This window comes from Littorina saxatilis, linkage group LG14 (genome assembly GCF_037325665.1).
Source record: "Littorina saxatilis isolate snail1 linkage group LG14, US_GU_Lsax_2.0, whole genome shotgun sequence".
Lineage (NCBI taxonomy): Eukaryota > Metazoa > Mollusca > Gastropoda > Littorinimorpha > Littorinidae > Littorina > Littorina saxatilis.
The window spans coordinates 27,782,843-27,799,693 of NC_090258.1; the positions used below are offsets into that span (position 1 = coordinate 27,782,843).

The 16,851-nt window shown below is 38.1% G+C and overlaps 1 protein-coding gene across 1 annotated transcript in view; it reads right to left on the bottom strand.

Moving 5' to 3' along the window:
* Nucleotides 1–16,851, bottom strand: part of LOC138947475 (zinc finger HIT domain-containing protein 2-like) — a 227,274-nt gene that overhangs the window by 209,865 nt on the left and 558 nt on the right. The gene's annotated exons all lie outside the window — the stretch shown is intronic.

Here is a 16,851-nt window from a genome sequence, read left to right on the forward strand (position 1 = left end):
TCAATGGAAACTAAATTTAGCGTTGCATAAGAGAAAGGGAGAATGTACGTTCTGGGTTACTGATTCCGACAGACCCGGCATTGGTTCAAAACAACCTTACTTTACTGTATTTTTTTTGTATGGATTTATGCAGTAATTTTCTGATTTTGTCGCATGTTTCATTTTAGTAAAAGTTTAGTCCAGAAGCCTATTTTGCGTTAATATTTAGGGTCTGTCGGAATCGGTGAGCCAGAACGTACATTCCCCCTTTCTCTCCGTCGCTTTTCCGCTCTTCTTGCATGTCTACGCTGGTAAGAGGCCCAGGGTTACTCTCCACATCACCACAGCACAAGAGGTAACGGGCGACAAAAACAAACAGAAGCAGATCTGTTAACACGTGATTTGTAAAAATGTAAAAATATTTTACAAATCACGTCGAACCTAAAACCGCGATTTGTAAAAATGTAAAAATGGAAAAATATCGCATTCCACAAAGTAATGCATGCCTTTTATTATTATTATTTTTCTTGTTTAGAGCCTCTACGTGAGTGGTGGGGGTGGTTTTAGTTCCACATCCCATTTTGGTGCAATCCCATTTTGCCGCCGTCCCATTTTTTGCCCCATCCCATTTTCGCGACATTTCACAAGCCAAATGTCATTTTACTAACATGTCATAACAATAGCGCGACATCCCATTTTGACATCATATCCCATTTGGCCGCCATGCCGTTTCACCGCATTCCATTTCGCCCCCATCCCATTGTCGCGACATTTCACAAGCCAAGCGTCATTTTACTACCGTGTCATAACAATTGCGCGACATCCCATTTTGACACCATCCCATTTGGCCGCCATCCCATTTTTTATTTATTCTTCTTGCCAAGCCTCACTATACTACTATACTGCGTTATTCAACTAGAAAGACATTCCGTTTTCGCCAAATCCCAATTTTGCAACAATCCAAAATGTCGCGAAATAGGGATGGCGGCGAAATGGGATGACGGCAAAACGGCATGGCGACAAAATGGAATGTGGCGCTAGTGGTATGACACGGTGGTAAAATGACACTTGGCCTGTGAAATGTCGCAAAAATGGGATGGGGGCAAAATGGGATAACGGCGAAACGGGATTGCGCCAAAATAGGATGTGGCGCTAATGGTACATGACAAGGTGGTAACATGACACTTGGCCTGAGAAATGTCGCCAAAATGGGATGGGGGCGAATTGGGATAACGGCGAAACGGGACTAATAGATCCCTTGCCTTTGGGGTAATGCGACTCTGTCACTGCTAGCTTTCCACTGGGAGGAAGCGACCGGAATTTCCCAACGATGGGACATCCTAGTAATGAAAAAAAAAATTCTTAAAATTAACAGAGTCGCGCTACCCCAAAAGTCAAGGGATTTCGTTTTTGTCCCTTGACTTTAGAGAAAGGGAGAATGTACGTTCTGGCTCACCGATTCCGACAGACCCTAAATATTAACGCAAAATAGGCTTCTGGACTAAACTTTTACTAAAATGAAACATGCGACAAAATCAGAAAAATACTGCATAAATCCATACAAAAAAAATACAGTAAAGTAAGGTTGTTTTGAACCAATTCCGGGTCTGTCAGAATCGGTAACCCAGAACGTACATTCTCCCTTTCTCTTATACAACATTCTTAAGCTCAATACGCTCTCTCATTTACAAACTTTACTTCATATGTTCTTTCACTGTTAGAATTATATCTGATACATGCAATGTGACTGTCTAAACGAATAGTTAACTCTTTACAAGTGATTCTATTTTTACTTTTTCTTCCCGTCCTATTTGAATCCCCTTTTTTAAAAACTGCTTTTTCAGATCTTCTATATCGATTGGCTTGTTATATTCAGCTCGTGTTTTTGTTTGAATACTTGCTTTCTTACTTTTGTAGTCATCAAAGTCTGTTTGTATCTGTTTGAATTCTTCGTCAGAAACTTTTGAATCTTCAAGTGCTTTACTGATAGACAGTTTTAGGCTAGACAATTTTGATGATGCAAGAGTGGAAATGGATTCGTGTTTTTCAAGCTTTTTCACAATTTTTTTCATTATAGCTGATGCTATAAATGATAAACCACCAACTGCTGCTGCGACACCACCTAGGATTAGAGAAACTGGAGTCCCTACTCCGGTAGCTAACAGAATTGTTCCCGTTACACCTGCAGCTGATGCAAGGATAGTAGAACCAGTGCTGGCATTAGAAAGGCTGTTGTAAGTTGTTGAGTACTTACGTCTAGCGCGAGAATATTTTTCTAATTCATCTTCTAGTTGTTTTTGTATATTACTAATGTGTGCCAGTCTGAATTGTTGACTTTCTGCTGCACTTTCATCAATATTAGGATAAAGCTTCACACTGCTAGTCATCTTTTTAATGCAAAATATAAAATATTTATCTTAATTCTCACTGGCCAGTGTTTCTGCTAAGCTTTGAAGCTGTTCATTGCTTAACACCTTATCTGTATAGTAGAAAGCAATCAAATCAAGATAAGTAAGATTAATACTTCTTATTTCTGTTAAATTATTTATATCTGCGTTAACAACAACATTTTGGTTTGACGTCTGTTTTTTTATTGTGTTAGAATCCTTTTGAACAGCAATAAATACTCTGACTTCTTCAACATTTAATGGTCTCCAGTTGAGATTTATTCCTCTCATTAGAACAGTGTTTGTGGTTTCTTCCCTTTTCCTGACAACTATATCAAATATCATAGTTGCATTCTGCCCTATTGGAAGCTTGGGTATAAAATCGACAATGGTGTCAGCGTCCTTTTCAACACTTTGTTTTCTGTGAATGAGATAGTTGTTCTTATGGAAAGGTTTAACTGCAACTTCTCCCCTGCTGTTAATCGCAGGAACAAGGCTAACAATTAGTGGTCCAGCATTGATTGACTTACGGAATGTGTCGTCTTTTCCAACAAGAGTGTATGGACTCACAAATTCAAACTTCATTTCCCAGTCAATCTTTTTGATAACAGGACTAAGTACCCATTTTTTATTCTGATGTTTCCACATGTAGTATATGTCATCGACAATTGGATCAGGTACATTAACATCACGGATTTGACCTAGTTTGAGGAATCTTGGTTTCTTTTCATCGTCGATTTCCTTTCTCTTGTAATGACCAGTGTCTGTAAACTCGAATGCATACACTGCACCAACTTCAGCATTGCTCTCAAAGTCGATAGCATCTGCTAAATCTTTCAACTCTATAGTTGAACATGCAACAGGATAAGCTATTGTAGGTCCACTCGACATTTTAATACTCAATATTTTATGGAACTATTTCCAATGTAATGTTAAACAAACAATCAACTGGTTGTCCACTTTGATTTTTCAGATCAATGTGTAGGAATTCATGACACCCTTCCTCCAAGTCCTTGAACTGAAGTGTCTTAAATGTTGGCACGTGCATTTTACAAAAAGAGGCATCACTCGGTGGAAGAATTCTAAGCAGATCAGAACGCTGATCATTAAACAGATTATAGGATGTGTTAAGCTCTCTCATGTGAACAAACAGTACACTGTTAACATCCATGTCAATGGGACGTGTTCCCTTGTATAAATTTGTAATTCCAAGCATATCAAGGAGTTTGGTTGGAAACTCAACGTTTACTTCTCTAGTTTTGGGCATAGTAAGAGTAGCAATGAGACTTGCATGATTTAAACTCGCTGTAATACCTACTGGAGCAAACAATTCTTTCTCTAAAGTGCAGAAGTCATAGTAACCATCTTCTACAGAATGTGTTTTACCATTAATTCTAACCCAGTTGTTAGCCTTTTTTTTACTGATATTATACCAAGTAACCTTGTACATAATTTCATGCAGTGCAACTTTCATTCCTCCATTTTGATTGTTGATAGGGTTTGCAAGTTTAACTGGCACACTAGTCTTCACATTTGTTAGTGTGATAAACATTTTTTATTCAACAACAAAAATGATTCAGTATAAATTCAACAAAGACGTTAAATACAAAACTGGACCATATTACAATCCAAAGACTATTTCTTTCCATGAGTTGGACTTTGCTGTAACAGAAACAGAATCCATTCGCGTTAAAGTGCCTGACCCATTCCATTCTTACCTAAATCCCCCAATCAAAAATGATAGTGTTCCAAAGATGTGGAACTCTCACCCAATTCAGTTCTATCAGAATCAGTTAAACTTTGCAATATTCTGTGCAACCACAGGATGTGGAGTGTCCTATGCAGACCACATGAATAATTCAAACTTACTGACAAAGTGTGTGTACACATTTCACGTTTACTATCAGTGCAGGAGAATCTTGTCTGAACTTCAGGCACCAATGCCGCATGAAAAGAGCTGGAACCCATTCAACAATAGGATAAACATGAAAGTGTATGAGCGTCTCTGCAATGAATTCAATATAGATTTTAAGACCGACTTTAGGCAAAAGCAAGACAAAAACCATGGCATGGGAACACTATATTTATGGGGTGTCCACAGGAGGTATAATTTTGATTACTGGCCAGGTCATACATCTTTTTCTTCAAATGTGCAGGTACAGTTAGGATCAATAGAACAAGAGCACCACAATGCATGGACTACTTTTATATTAGACACCGGCAAAGGTTTCACTGGATCAGGTGTTGAAAGGATCAATGAATCTATCCGAACATATGCGTGGTGCTTGCTAGGCTCGCAGGCACAGACACGATCAAACATAATGAGAACAAGCACAGGGTTTGGTGCACAGAAACAGTTGTTATCAAATTTAGAAGATGTCATAAACTCTGCAGTTGATCTGCCTTCCAGCATCAAAAGGTATCAAGACTCTCTCCGTTATGCAAGATCAAAAGTTGACTTTGCTGTTGGTAACGGCCTTTACATGTTACCTTCTGATCTCCAGCTGCAGATTGGAACAATAACAAATTATAACAATGAAATCATTATTGCTAGTGACACCCAGCCGCTTGGAAAGGGTGAAGAACTGAATTCAGAAATCAGAACGATGCTACAGCCATATCACAATGAACAGAAACAAAGCGTGACAAGTGAAGATCACGCTGCAGGTGAAGATCATTCTGTCACTAGTGATGATCAAGCTGTTAGTATTAGTGATGATCATGAATCGCAGAAGACTGCTCTAGTAATTGGTGGAGTGGGTGTAGGCTTACTTTTGCTTTATTCTCGTTAGCAGAACACCTGCAATTAAAACTATTAGAGTCCAGAGATGTTCAGCCATGAAACCAACAACTTTACCTGCAAAAGATAACAGCCAGCTAACAATTGAACCAATGATTCCTGGAAGTGCATCCAAAGCTTTTGCTGCTAGTTTCTTTAATAGTTCTGCAATGTGTTTGAGTTGTTTCTTTACCCATCCCGGATCAGATGGAGATGAAGGTGAAGGTGGAGGTGGAGGTGTGACAGTGCCACCTGTGAGTGTTAACACTAATGTGCTTATTGCAAATCCTAACGCAGTTAGTATACTAGCTATTGTGATTCCCTGCTCTCTGAAAAGCGTTCTAATTCTTTCAGCAAGAGTTGTGTCTTCGTAAAGGATTCTTTGAATTGTATTTTTTATTCTGCTGACCTGTGTTCTCAGTTGTTCTCTATTGTTACTTAGAACTTCTAACCTTATGGCTTTCTCCTCCTGCAAATCTTTTAAACGCTTAGAAATTCTGTTTTTTACTTCTTGTTCTAGGTTCAAATCATCAGCATCAGCAAGTTTTTGTTTCTCTTTGTTTATATCTTCATCCAGCTGACCTAGTTTTGACAGATTATTTGCTATTTCACCTCTGATGGTTTGTAGTGATTGATTAAGGGCTTCTATTTCTCTCATAGGTAATAGTTCATGTGGAGTCTTCAGTGAAGTTTCCTCAGAAAAAGAAGTCTCTATCTCTTGTATAAGTTGATCAGCCTCATCTGCAAGTTTATTAAGATCTTGCAATGGAACAGATTCTATTTGAGTAGCAGTTGGTAGTCCTAGTTCTGCTTGTTGAAGTAAGGAAACAACATGGGAAGATGATGACCGTGTGCTAGGCACAATATCTAATTGCCTAAGTCGATTAGCAGTAAGTTTTTGTTTTAGTGAAACTTTTGATAGAAACTTAGCAGGATTAGATTTATATGTAAGTTGGACTTTTTCTCCTTTATCGCTAGTTGTATATAAATGATTTGCTTCCATTTTGAACTGGTTTGGATCTAAAACATCAGGTTCTTCTCCTAAACTTTTGTAGAAATCTCTAACTTTACCTTCCAGAAGTTCATGTCGTGCCACCTCATAATGCAGTGAATGATGGTAGGGAACCAAAGGGATTGCTTCGCTCATGTCGTCCGCTGGCTCAAATAAATCTTCAAATCCACCTTCTGCCATTTGTAACTTATTTTTTATTTTGAAAATAAAAAAAGATGGCACAATCGTTCGGTTCTGTTCTTGATCCTTACAGAAGGCTGAAAGAACCTCTCGGGGTAAAAGGAATAAGGCAAACAGTTATAGTTACAAATAATCCTTCTACTATTGATCAGAATGAAATACTTACTGTTAGGTTTCCTAATCTAGGTAAGAACGATGTTATTGTACCAGGCACTGTAAGACTATCATTCAAATTAGAATTAGAATCTGGCTCAGATGAAAATAGGACTTTGGCTTATAATGTAGGAAGAGCAATTGTGAGGAAGATTACTGTCAAACTGGAAGGGCGGGAAGTGATGTCATTGAATAATGCAGATGTATTTTTAGTTTATGCAGATAATTGGTTGACTGACAATGAAAAGAAAAACAGAGTGTTTCAAGGGATTCAGTCAGACAATGGGATAAAAGTTAGAATAGGAGCAGGAGATAAAGCTGACAACAAAAAAGATAACGCTGTCAATGTTGCTTTTGGAAACAAATTTTGTATTCCACTTGACTTTGAACTCATAAATTCACATCCTCCCTTCTATCAAGGAGCATTGCGTGACAGGCTGTCATACGACCTGACTTTCAATAGTTATGATCGTGTTATGCTTTCACAAGACCCGGAAGCAAAGTATAAGGTGTCTGGAATTTCTTTAGAGTTTGATGTTGTAAACCATCCTGAACTGGCTAGACTTATAGAAAATCAGTACAGTTCTAAGCTGCCTATCTATTATGAAAGAGTGTTGAATCACAGTACACTTTCAAAAAGCCAGGCTGATCCAATCTGGAACATTAACTTGAATACACCAGCTAGGTCAATGAAGGGAATACTTATGTTGTTTGAGGAACCAAAAGATTCATATGAAAGGCAAATAGAAAAGTTTTACAATCCACTAATCAATAGAGTATATTGCACAATTGAAGGGCAGCCAAACCAAATATTTGCATCTGGCATGCTGCCATACCAACACTATGATGAAGCAAGAAAGTACTTTACTGGAGGAAGATTGAAAGACCCAACATCTGATCTTGTGGCTAAAGATCTACATTTACACGGTGTTGGCGTAGAAGATTTCTTGACAAATAAATATGCGTTATGGCTGGATCTCAGAACAACTGACGACAACAAACTGCATGGAAGTGGAAGGCGAATTGAAAACGGATCAGAAGGAATCACAATACAAATTGAAAAGGAAGTAGGGAGTAGTAGTAAATCAGTTAAGATCTACGTGTTTGTTGTGTCAGATGCGCAGTTAAACATCTCTGAAAGCAGATTACAGGATATTGTTTATTGAACGTGTTAAAATGAAGTATCTAGATTTTCTTCCAAAAGATCCACACTGTTCTTTGATTTGTGGGGCAACAGGTTGCGGCAAAACAAGATATGTTTTGGATTTATTACAGACTGTTTACATAAATCACTTTGAACACATAGTCATATTCTGTCCAACCATAAAGCATAACAGAACATACAAGGAGAGAAAATTCATATGGTCTGATCAAAATATATTTATTGTAAATCCTTCTGATCGTCTAAATGTTTGCTTGGAGCATTATTTCGATCTTTTTCAGAACACGCCAACACTGTTTATTATTGATGACTGTGCAGCAGAACGTGACATTGTTAGAAAGAAAAGTGCACTAGCAAAGCTTGCATTCAGTGGACGACATGCATTAATATCAGTTTGGATATTAACACAAAAATACAATGCAGTTCTGAAAGACTTTAGAGAGCAACTCAAAACAATAACATTGTTCTATTCAAAGGACCGTGACAGTTTTGAAGAGTGTCTTCGAGAAAATGATGTCATTGAAAACAAACAGGAGAGAGAAAGAATAAAGAATAATCTGAAATCTTCTAAGCACTCGAAACTGGTTTTAAAAACTGATCAACCAGTTCAGTATGTATGTTTGTAGAAATCCTTGCTAAGTTCTTGTCAAGTTCTTACTCAAGTTCTTGTCAAGTTCTTACTCAAGTTCTTGTCAAGTTCTTGTCAAGTTCTTACTCAAGTTCTTGTCAAGTTCTTACTCAAGTTCTTGTCAAGTTCTTGTCAAGTTCTTACTCAAGTTCCTACCTAAGTTCTTGTTAAGTTCCTACCCAAGTTCTTACTCAAGTTTAATTACTAGATTTTAATTTTATTCTGCATCAAAATAAAATGAACTGTGATGAATTGCTGATGCAGACTGCTACAGATATTGAAATCTGTGACAGTAGGACTATACCTGATAAAAAAGAAAGATTGTATTCACTTGCTGTTTGTGGAAAAACAAAACACTACCTTGGGCAGCAGTTAACTGTGGAAGAAGTACAACATCTTTCCTCAGAAGATATAGAAAAGTATCATGGACGGTATGAATCAGTGCTTGGTTCTAAGATGGTTAGAAGTATTGGACAGACTGTTATAGGTTTGTACACAAAGATTTTTGGACATTTTACACCTCTCGACTCGGAGGAAGACTTAACACATGATCTAACTCATGACCCTGTTGTTTCCAAGTCCCTCGAATCTCTTGCCTGTGGCCTGTATTATCGATTTGGTGCTTTATTAGTACAGTGGACGCCGCTTAATAAAACCGCGGTTAATAGAGCCAGCCGCTTATAAAAGCCGATTTCAGACGGTCCGGATTTATCACTATATCTTATGTATTAGAAAAAGCCGGTTAATAAAACCAACCCGCCGCTTATTAAAGCCAGTTTTCTCAGAGAAATCACGTAGTTTGTGACTAAAACTCACATTATCTTGTTCTGATGTGGAAGACGACCAACAAACAAACACTCATAAAATCGTTCTTCTCTGACGAGTAATGGTTCGTGACGGTGACAGTGAAATTATTGATGTACCGAAGTGATCAAAGTACACGTACATGTACATAATTAAAACAAAAGTTCAACATCCTTCGTGAAGTTTTGTTTAGATTCAAACAAGTGTAAATGACGAAAGAAAGTGACTGAGTGACGTAAACAAAAGAGATTTTTTTTTCTTTCGAAAATGACGTATTCCTTGACCGCCGGTTAATAAATCCGCCGCTTATTAAAGCCATTTTTCGTCGGTCCAGAAGTGGTTTTATTAAGCGGCGACCACTGTAACATTTTGTTGCTGGATTAATTACTTTCAAACACATTAATTTTCAGAATAAAAAAGATGACAGATCAGTTGAAGCAGACAGTGGAGCAGACGAAAATACCAGAAGTGAACACAGTGACAAAGAAACCTGGTAGAGTAGAAGCAGGAAAAAAACTAGCCGAATGGAACAGACAAAAAAAGTTAAATCAAAAGGCAAAGCAGAACATTATGTCTGAAGTTGAGCAGACACCAAACATTCCTGAAGTGACTAAGGTCACACAAACTGATCAAGAATTAAAATCTTCATTTCTATCATACAGAAAAGTAGCTGTAGCAGCTGTTGTTGGAGGAGGTGGATACTTGCTTTACAAACTTTGGCAAGGCAAATATAAAGTGTCAGAAAAACCAAAATCAGAAACACCAAAATCAGAAACACCAAAACCAACAAACAAAGCAGTACAAACAATAAAAAAGCCCACAGTAGTACCTGCAGTGGATTCATTTCATATGGAATAATTTTAATATTTTAATTTTGATAACATAAAAATGAGTTCTGAAAAGACAATAGTTAATCTAGTTTATCACGCTGCAGTGATTGGAGGCTTGAGTGTAGGTTACACAATGCTGGGTAAAAGTCTCCTCAGAATGAAACCAGCCGACTTGGGAAAGTTAGACTTCGAAGACGGTGCTAAACTAATTGGTGTTGTGACAGCTTCCTTTGCAACAAAAGACTTTTTGGTGAAGCAAGGAATTATTCCAGAAAATATAAACATGTAAGACAATAAAATGGCTAGCTTGGTTATGATGGTGGGAGGTGCGATTGTAAATGCGCTTGCATTTTCTGGCAGCAACTATTTGTTTTCTAAACTGCAAAATGGTGAAGAGAGGGAAAGGCACAACAAAGCCATGGAACAACTGGCGAAAGCACAGGATGAATACGAGAAGAAACGAATTGCGCAGTTAGACTTTATGAATGATAAACTCAGGCAGCAAGGACATGCAAACAAAACCTTTGCCAATGTTGATGCAGCCATTCAAGAATACTATCTTGTAACTGGAAAGAAAATGAAGACAAGTGCTCCTCCAAAACTGGGTGACTTTTATCAGCCTTCAGAAGAGCAGAAGGTGGGCGAGATTGTTTTCATTGTTATTGGTATGGCTGTTGTTTACTTTATTGCGCGTGCTGTCAAATCTTAATATTCTGTCATTTAAAAAACCATGAGTGATGCTTTGTTATCTAAAATATATTATTCCCCAAAAGGATACTGGAAAGGAAGAACTGCTATTGACAAGCTCAGTGACGCAGCAGGTGTTTCTCAAGATATAGCAAAGAAATGGTTGTCAAAGCAGGCAGTTTGGCAGATCTATTTACCTGCACCAAGAAAAATTACACGACCACACTTTGTTAACATTAAACCGAATGACACTCATCAAATAGACCTGCTCTATTTACCGCATGACACAGTCAGAAGGAAGAAATATAAGTATGCACTGACTGTAGTTGATGTTGCAACGAGATACAAAGATGCTGAACCGTTGACAGAGAAAAGTGCTATAGCTACAGCTGTTGCCCTGCAAGAAATTTACAGACGTGGACCACTAAAGTATCCCAGAATGATTCAGTGCGATGATGGTAAGGAGTTTAAAGGAGCTGTCAACCAGCTTCTGTTAAAACATCATGTTACAGTGAAGAGAGGTATTCCAGGAAACCACAGGTCACAGGCTATTGTTGAGAGCTTTAACAAACAGTTGGCAGAAAAACTGTTTTCATATCAGTACCATCAGGAATTTTTGGACACAGAAAGTAAATTGCGTAACACTGAATGGGTCAAAAGATTACCATCAGTACTTAGAGCAATGAATCTGGAGGTATTTAAAGCTACAGGGTTAAGACCAGTTGATGCAATCAAACAGAAAACAATACCTGTTGCTCCAAAGTCAACAACACCAGTGGCATTACTACCTTTCAATCAGAAAGTCAGATATTTATATGCACCCGGTGAAGCTGAGGGTGACAGCAGGAAGCGTGCAACGGATCCAATCTGGAGTATTGACATTCATGAAATCAAGAGAGTAGTAGAGACAAATCCACCTATATATTACTTGAGAGAACCAGCACCGCAAAGAGCCTTTGTAAAAGAGGAATTACAATTAGTTCCACGTGGTACAAATGTTAAATGATTTTTTATTTCAGATTTTATAGTGTTAACAAAAATGGAAGCTCTGAGAAAGAATTCTAAGCAACTTCATTTTTTTAATTTATATTTTTATTTTGAGTTATAAAATCAAACTCACAGCGATGGAAAACTCTGTATTAGAATCTTTATCGACAGTATTTGACACCGTTGAATTACAAGTAACGGATCCTCAAAATGTGCAGTCCAGTGTGCAAGACGCCATTGAACAAATTCCAAACAATTTATTGATTGAACCTCCAGTAAAAGTGCAGATAGTCAGTTTAATAAAATACAAAACAATCAGTGATGAGGTGCTAGAAGTTCATGTTTCAACCAGACAACTAGCACTTAATTCTATGGCAGAATTGAATGGAAACTGGGCAGATGAAATGATGAAACGGTTTGAGCAAGCTGCAGAGGATGCAAAGATGAAAGGATCCGGATGGTCAGAAGGTGAAATTCTAAAAATAGAATTGAAGCTAAGTAAATTTGCCCCCATCAGAGGTAGAAGTTACATACCTTTACCTCCTGCTCTTGTCAAAAAACGTGCTGTGCTGAACATAAAGAATGATGATGACAAATGTTTTATGTGGTGTGTTCTGGCAAGACTGTACAGTGTAAAGAAAAATGCAGAAAGAGTGTCTAACTATCATGCATACAGAAATAAACTAAACTTTACTGGTATTGAATTTCCTGTCAGCATTACAAGCATTGACAAATTTGAACAGCAAAACAAACCCATCACCGTAAATGTTTACACGTGGGATGAGGAAGATGAACTGAAACCAGTCAGAATATCAAAGAACTCACCAACGATTGGTGATTGTGATATTAACCATGTTGACATGTTACTAATGACTGATGGTGTAAAATATCATTACACTTTGATTCGTACAATGAGTAGACTGATGGCGAGCACAAGCAATCACAATAGTAAACAAGACTTTTGTAGGCGATGTCTCTTGCGTATTCCATCAATTCATGCAGCACTTATACACAAGCAACATTGTAAGAGCGTTGATGATGCGGTCGTGAAGTTAACAACACCACCGCCAGACAGCAAAGTGTATTTTAAGAATGTATGCAAACTACAGAAAAATCCTTATGTTGTTTATGCTGACTTTGAATCTATCATTGTGCCATATGAAGGACCTTTACCAAAAGACCTACCTAAAACAGTAACTCTAAGTAATCATCAAGTCTGTTCATATGCATTTATTGTTGTGAGTTCAGATGGTAAACATTCTAAACCGCAATTGTACAGAGGACCTAATGCAGCAAAGAACTTCTTACAGCAAATGAACCAAGTGCGAAATGACTGCTCCAAACAACTGAATCTTTCAGACATTGTTATGAAACCTGAAGACCAAGAACAGTTTAACTCTACCACACAGTGTTGGATATGCGAACAAAGTCTAACACCAAACACAGACAATCCAATAGTAAGAGATCATGATCATGTAAGTGGGCAGTTCCGAGGAGCAGCACACAGCAAATGTAATCTACAATTAAAGTTTGATCCTAAGACTTGGAAGCTTCCAATCTTCTTCCATAACTTGCGCGGTTATGATTCACATCTGATCATGCAGGCAGTAACTGATGAATACAAAGCAAGATGCATTGCGCAGTCTTCAGAAAAGTACATGGCCTTTACTCTGAATAGTTTACACTTCTACGATTCTGCTCAACATCTGATGGGAACACTTGAGTCTTTATCTTCATCACTAACTGCTTTCCCAATCACATGTAAGTACTTTGACAGTGACTTAGTTAGAAAGGGAGTCTATCCATATGAATACATGGATTCGTGGGAGAGGTTTGATGAAGATGAGTTACCACCAAAGGATGCTTACTTCTCACGGCTGAAGGGTAAAGGTATAAGTGACGAAGACTATGAACACGCTAAGACTGCATGGAATAAATTAGGATGTAATACAATGGGTGATTATCATGATCAATATTTGTTGGCTGATGTTTGTTTACTTGCAGATATATTTGAGAATTACAGAAGAACATGTATGAAGCACTACAATCTAGATCCTTCACATTACATATCTGCACCAGGCATGAGCTGGGATGCATTTCTTAGATTTACAGGAGTAAAGATTGACTTGCTATCAGATCTACCTACACTTCAGATGATTGAAAATGGACTACGTGGAGGAATCAGTATGGCTTCACACAATTACTGCAAAGCCAACAACAAATACTTGGACGACTTTGATCCTATGAAACCTTCTAATTACATCATGTATCTAGATGCAAACAATTTGTATGGTTGGGCAATGTGTCAGACGCTTCCACTTCGGAACTTTAAGATCTATTCAGGACCATTTTCACAATGTGTTGTGCTGACAATATTAAAAGCAGGCCCAGACAGTCGAAAGGGATGGATACTAGAAGTTGACTTAGACTATCCACTATCACTTCATGATCTACATAATGATTATCCTTTAGCGGCTGAGAGGTTAAAAGTAAACCCAAGAGAACCTCCAAAGCTGGTGCCCAATCTGTTTCACAAAAAGAAGTATGTGTGTCACTACAGACTGTTACAGTTTTACATTAGACATGGATTAATTTTGAAGGCTGTTCATCGCATAATTTTATTTGATCAAGAACAGTTTATGAAACCTTACATCATGAAAAACACAGAACTGAGAACCAAAGCCGCTGATGCATCAGAGAAAGACTTTTTTAAACTGATGAACAACAGTTGCTTTGGTAAGACAATGGAAAACCCACACAAGAGAAAGGATGTTAGACTTGTTACAAGAGAAAATGAGGCCATCAAGCTGACATCCAAACCACAGTATCAAGACTTTAAATACTTTCATGAACAGCTGTATGGTATCTTAATGAAAAAACTTGTAGTCAAGCTTGACAAACCAGTATTCATAGGCTTTACTGTGCTAGAGTTGTCAAAACTGTTGATGCTTGAGTTTTTGTATGATTATTTGAAACCAAGATATCCCAAATCGAGAGTACTTTACACAGACACAGATTCATTCTTACTTGACATTCCAGCGGATGACATTTACAAAGATCTAGAAGCTGAAAGTCCTGCAGTAAAAGGAAAAGATTCTTTTTATGACACTTGCGACTACCCTAAAGAATCACCATTGCACTCAAATGTTAACAAGAAGGTTATTGGAAAGATGAAAGATGAAATGAATGGGAAGATAATTAAGGAGTATGTTGGATTGCGTGCAAAGATGTACAGTGTTGCAAGTGAGAAAGGGGTGGTTAAAAAAGCAAAGGGTGTAAGCAAACAGGTTGTAAAGTCGAGCATATCGCATGATAACTACAAGGAAGCACTGTTTCAGAAGCGAGTGTTTCACCATGACAACCCTAAGATCAGTTCCGCGCTTCATCAGATCAACACAACTATTGTAAACAAGAAATCTTTAGATGCTAATGACACAAAGCGCGTTTATTCATCACCAGAATATTCTTATGCAATTGGCCACTGGAGGACAAACGCGACTCCAAATAGTCTGAGTGTGTAATAAGAATTTTTGTCAATCGGGAAAACCCGCTATGACAGCTTTGTTTTGACTGCAGCGGGGAAAAGGACGTTGCTTGTGAAAGGGGAGTGTTTGTGAAAGGGGAGAAGGCTTTGTTGAGTTTCAAAGCAGCCACCAAGTACACTTGTCAAAGCTTGATTCAATAAACAAGTCATTTGCATAAAGTGCACTCGGTGGCCGCCTGAAAAGGCAGCCTAAATATTGAAGCGTAGTGAAGCGTAGTGAAGCGTAGTGAAGCGTAGTGAAGCGTTGTGAAGCGAAGCGTTGAAACAGAGTGACCCAAGCCGCCGGTTTACCAGCAAGACCTACCGTTCACGCGTGAACGGTACTATTTTTAGAATCCTAGAATTCTTGAGAATGTTGGAGCTGGCTTGTTTCTGGTACTTGAGGAGCTTGTTTCCAGATGGAAGCAAATTCTGGCACTTGCAGCATGCTCTTAATGTTATTTAGCTTGCTGTAAATAAAACGAAAGGGGAGACCAACAGCAAAAAATCCAGGATATCCATAAAGAACACCTGCAACGGCTCGTAATTTCCGTGCATGAACATCGGAATAGCCTGTTTTTGCTTTCAACCAGTCAGCCCAAGTTTCTGTTATTCTCCCTTCTTTCCTCTCCTTCTCCTGCCAGTTTTTACACAGAATTAAAAAGTTGCCAAACTGAATGTAAATCATCATAGTCTGTGCATCTTGTCTAGCTAAATTTCTCACTCCTTTGTTTAATCTTTCTACCATTTCGTCTTCATTTGATGGGTTTTCAAATAATTTCTCAGAAAAAGCTTCTCTGGAAATCGTTGTTTTTATATCAGCTTGATTAGAAATCAGATAATTGTGTAATGCCTGTGGAGTTGTGAGATCATTTCTGCTTTTCTTTACTCCTGTTTTTTCTTTGAACAACTGCTCAATCTTTCTTTTCGGCTTTTTAGGTAATTCTATCGGCCCTTCTTTTACAGCTTTATCTACAATTTGCACCATTTCTTAAAATACTTCCGATTCTCTAACAAAGTTTTCTTCTCTTCTTCTGTCCAAAATTCTGATGGTGTTGGTGGTGGAAGAGGAATTTCCTGAGCTTGCTCAAAAGCCATACTTTCTGAATCTAACAGTTTTTGGTTAGCTGCTTGCGCTTCACTAATTTCCTGAGCTAATTCTTGTGAAGAAATACTGTCTTGAGACATGAGATTAATCAACAGAAACACAAATTCAAACACTTCTCTCACAGAAAACTGCCACCGCTTCCAACAAGTCTGAACAGCACAACCACCAAAGTAATATGACAAGATATCCCAGCCCCGTTGCTAGCCACAACAAAACATTAGGGTGGACGTGACGTAACTGTTGCTATCACATGATTTAATCTTGTCTTGCCATTGGAGGAATATAGAAGACTAGCTTGCGGCAGGCTGGCTGTTTGTTTTTACCAGATCAATACGGTAGTCTTGGGCTTGGCTACGACGGGCAGATTGGATTAATATTTCAATGGAAACTAAATTTAGCGTTGCACAGAGAGAAAGGGAGAATGTACGTTCTGGGTTACTGATTCCGACAGACCCGGCATTGGTTCAAAACAACCTTACTTTACTATATTTTTTTTTGTATGGATTTATGCAGTATTTTTCTGATTTTGTCGCATGTTTCATTTTAGTAAAAGTTTAGTCCAGAAGCCTATTTTGCGTTAATATTTAGGGTCTGTCGGAATCGGTGAGCCAGAACGTACATTCTCCCTTTCT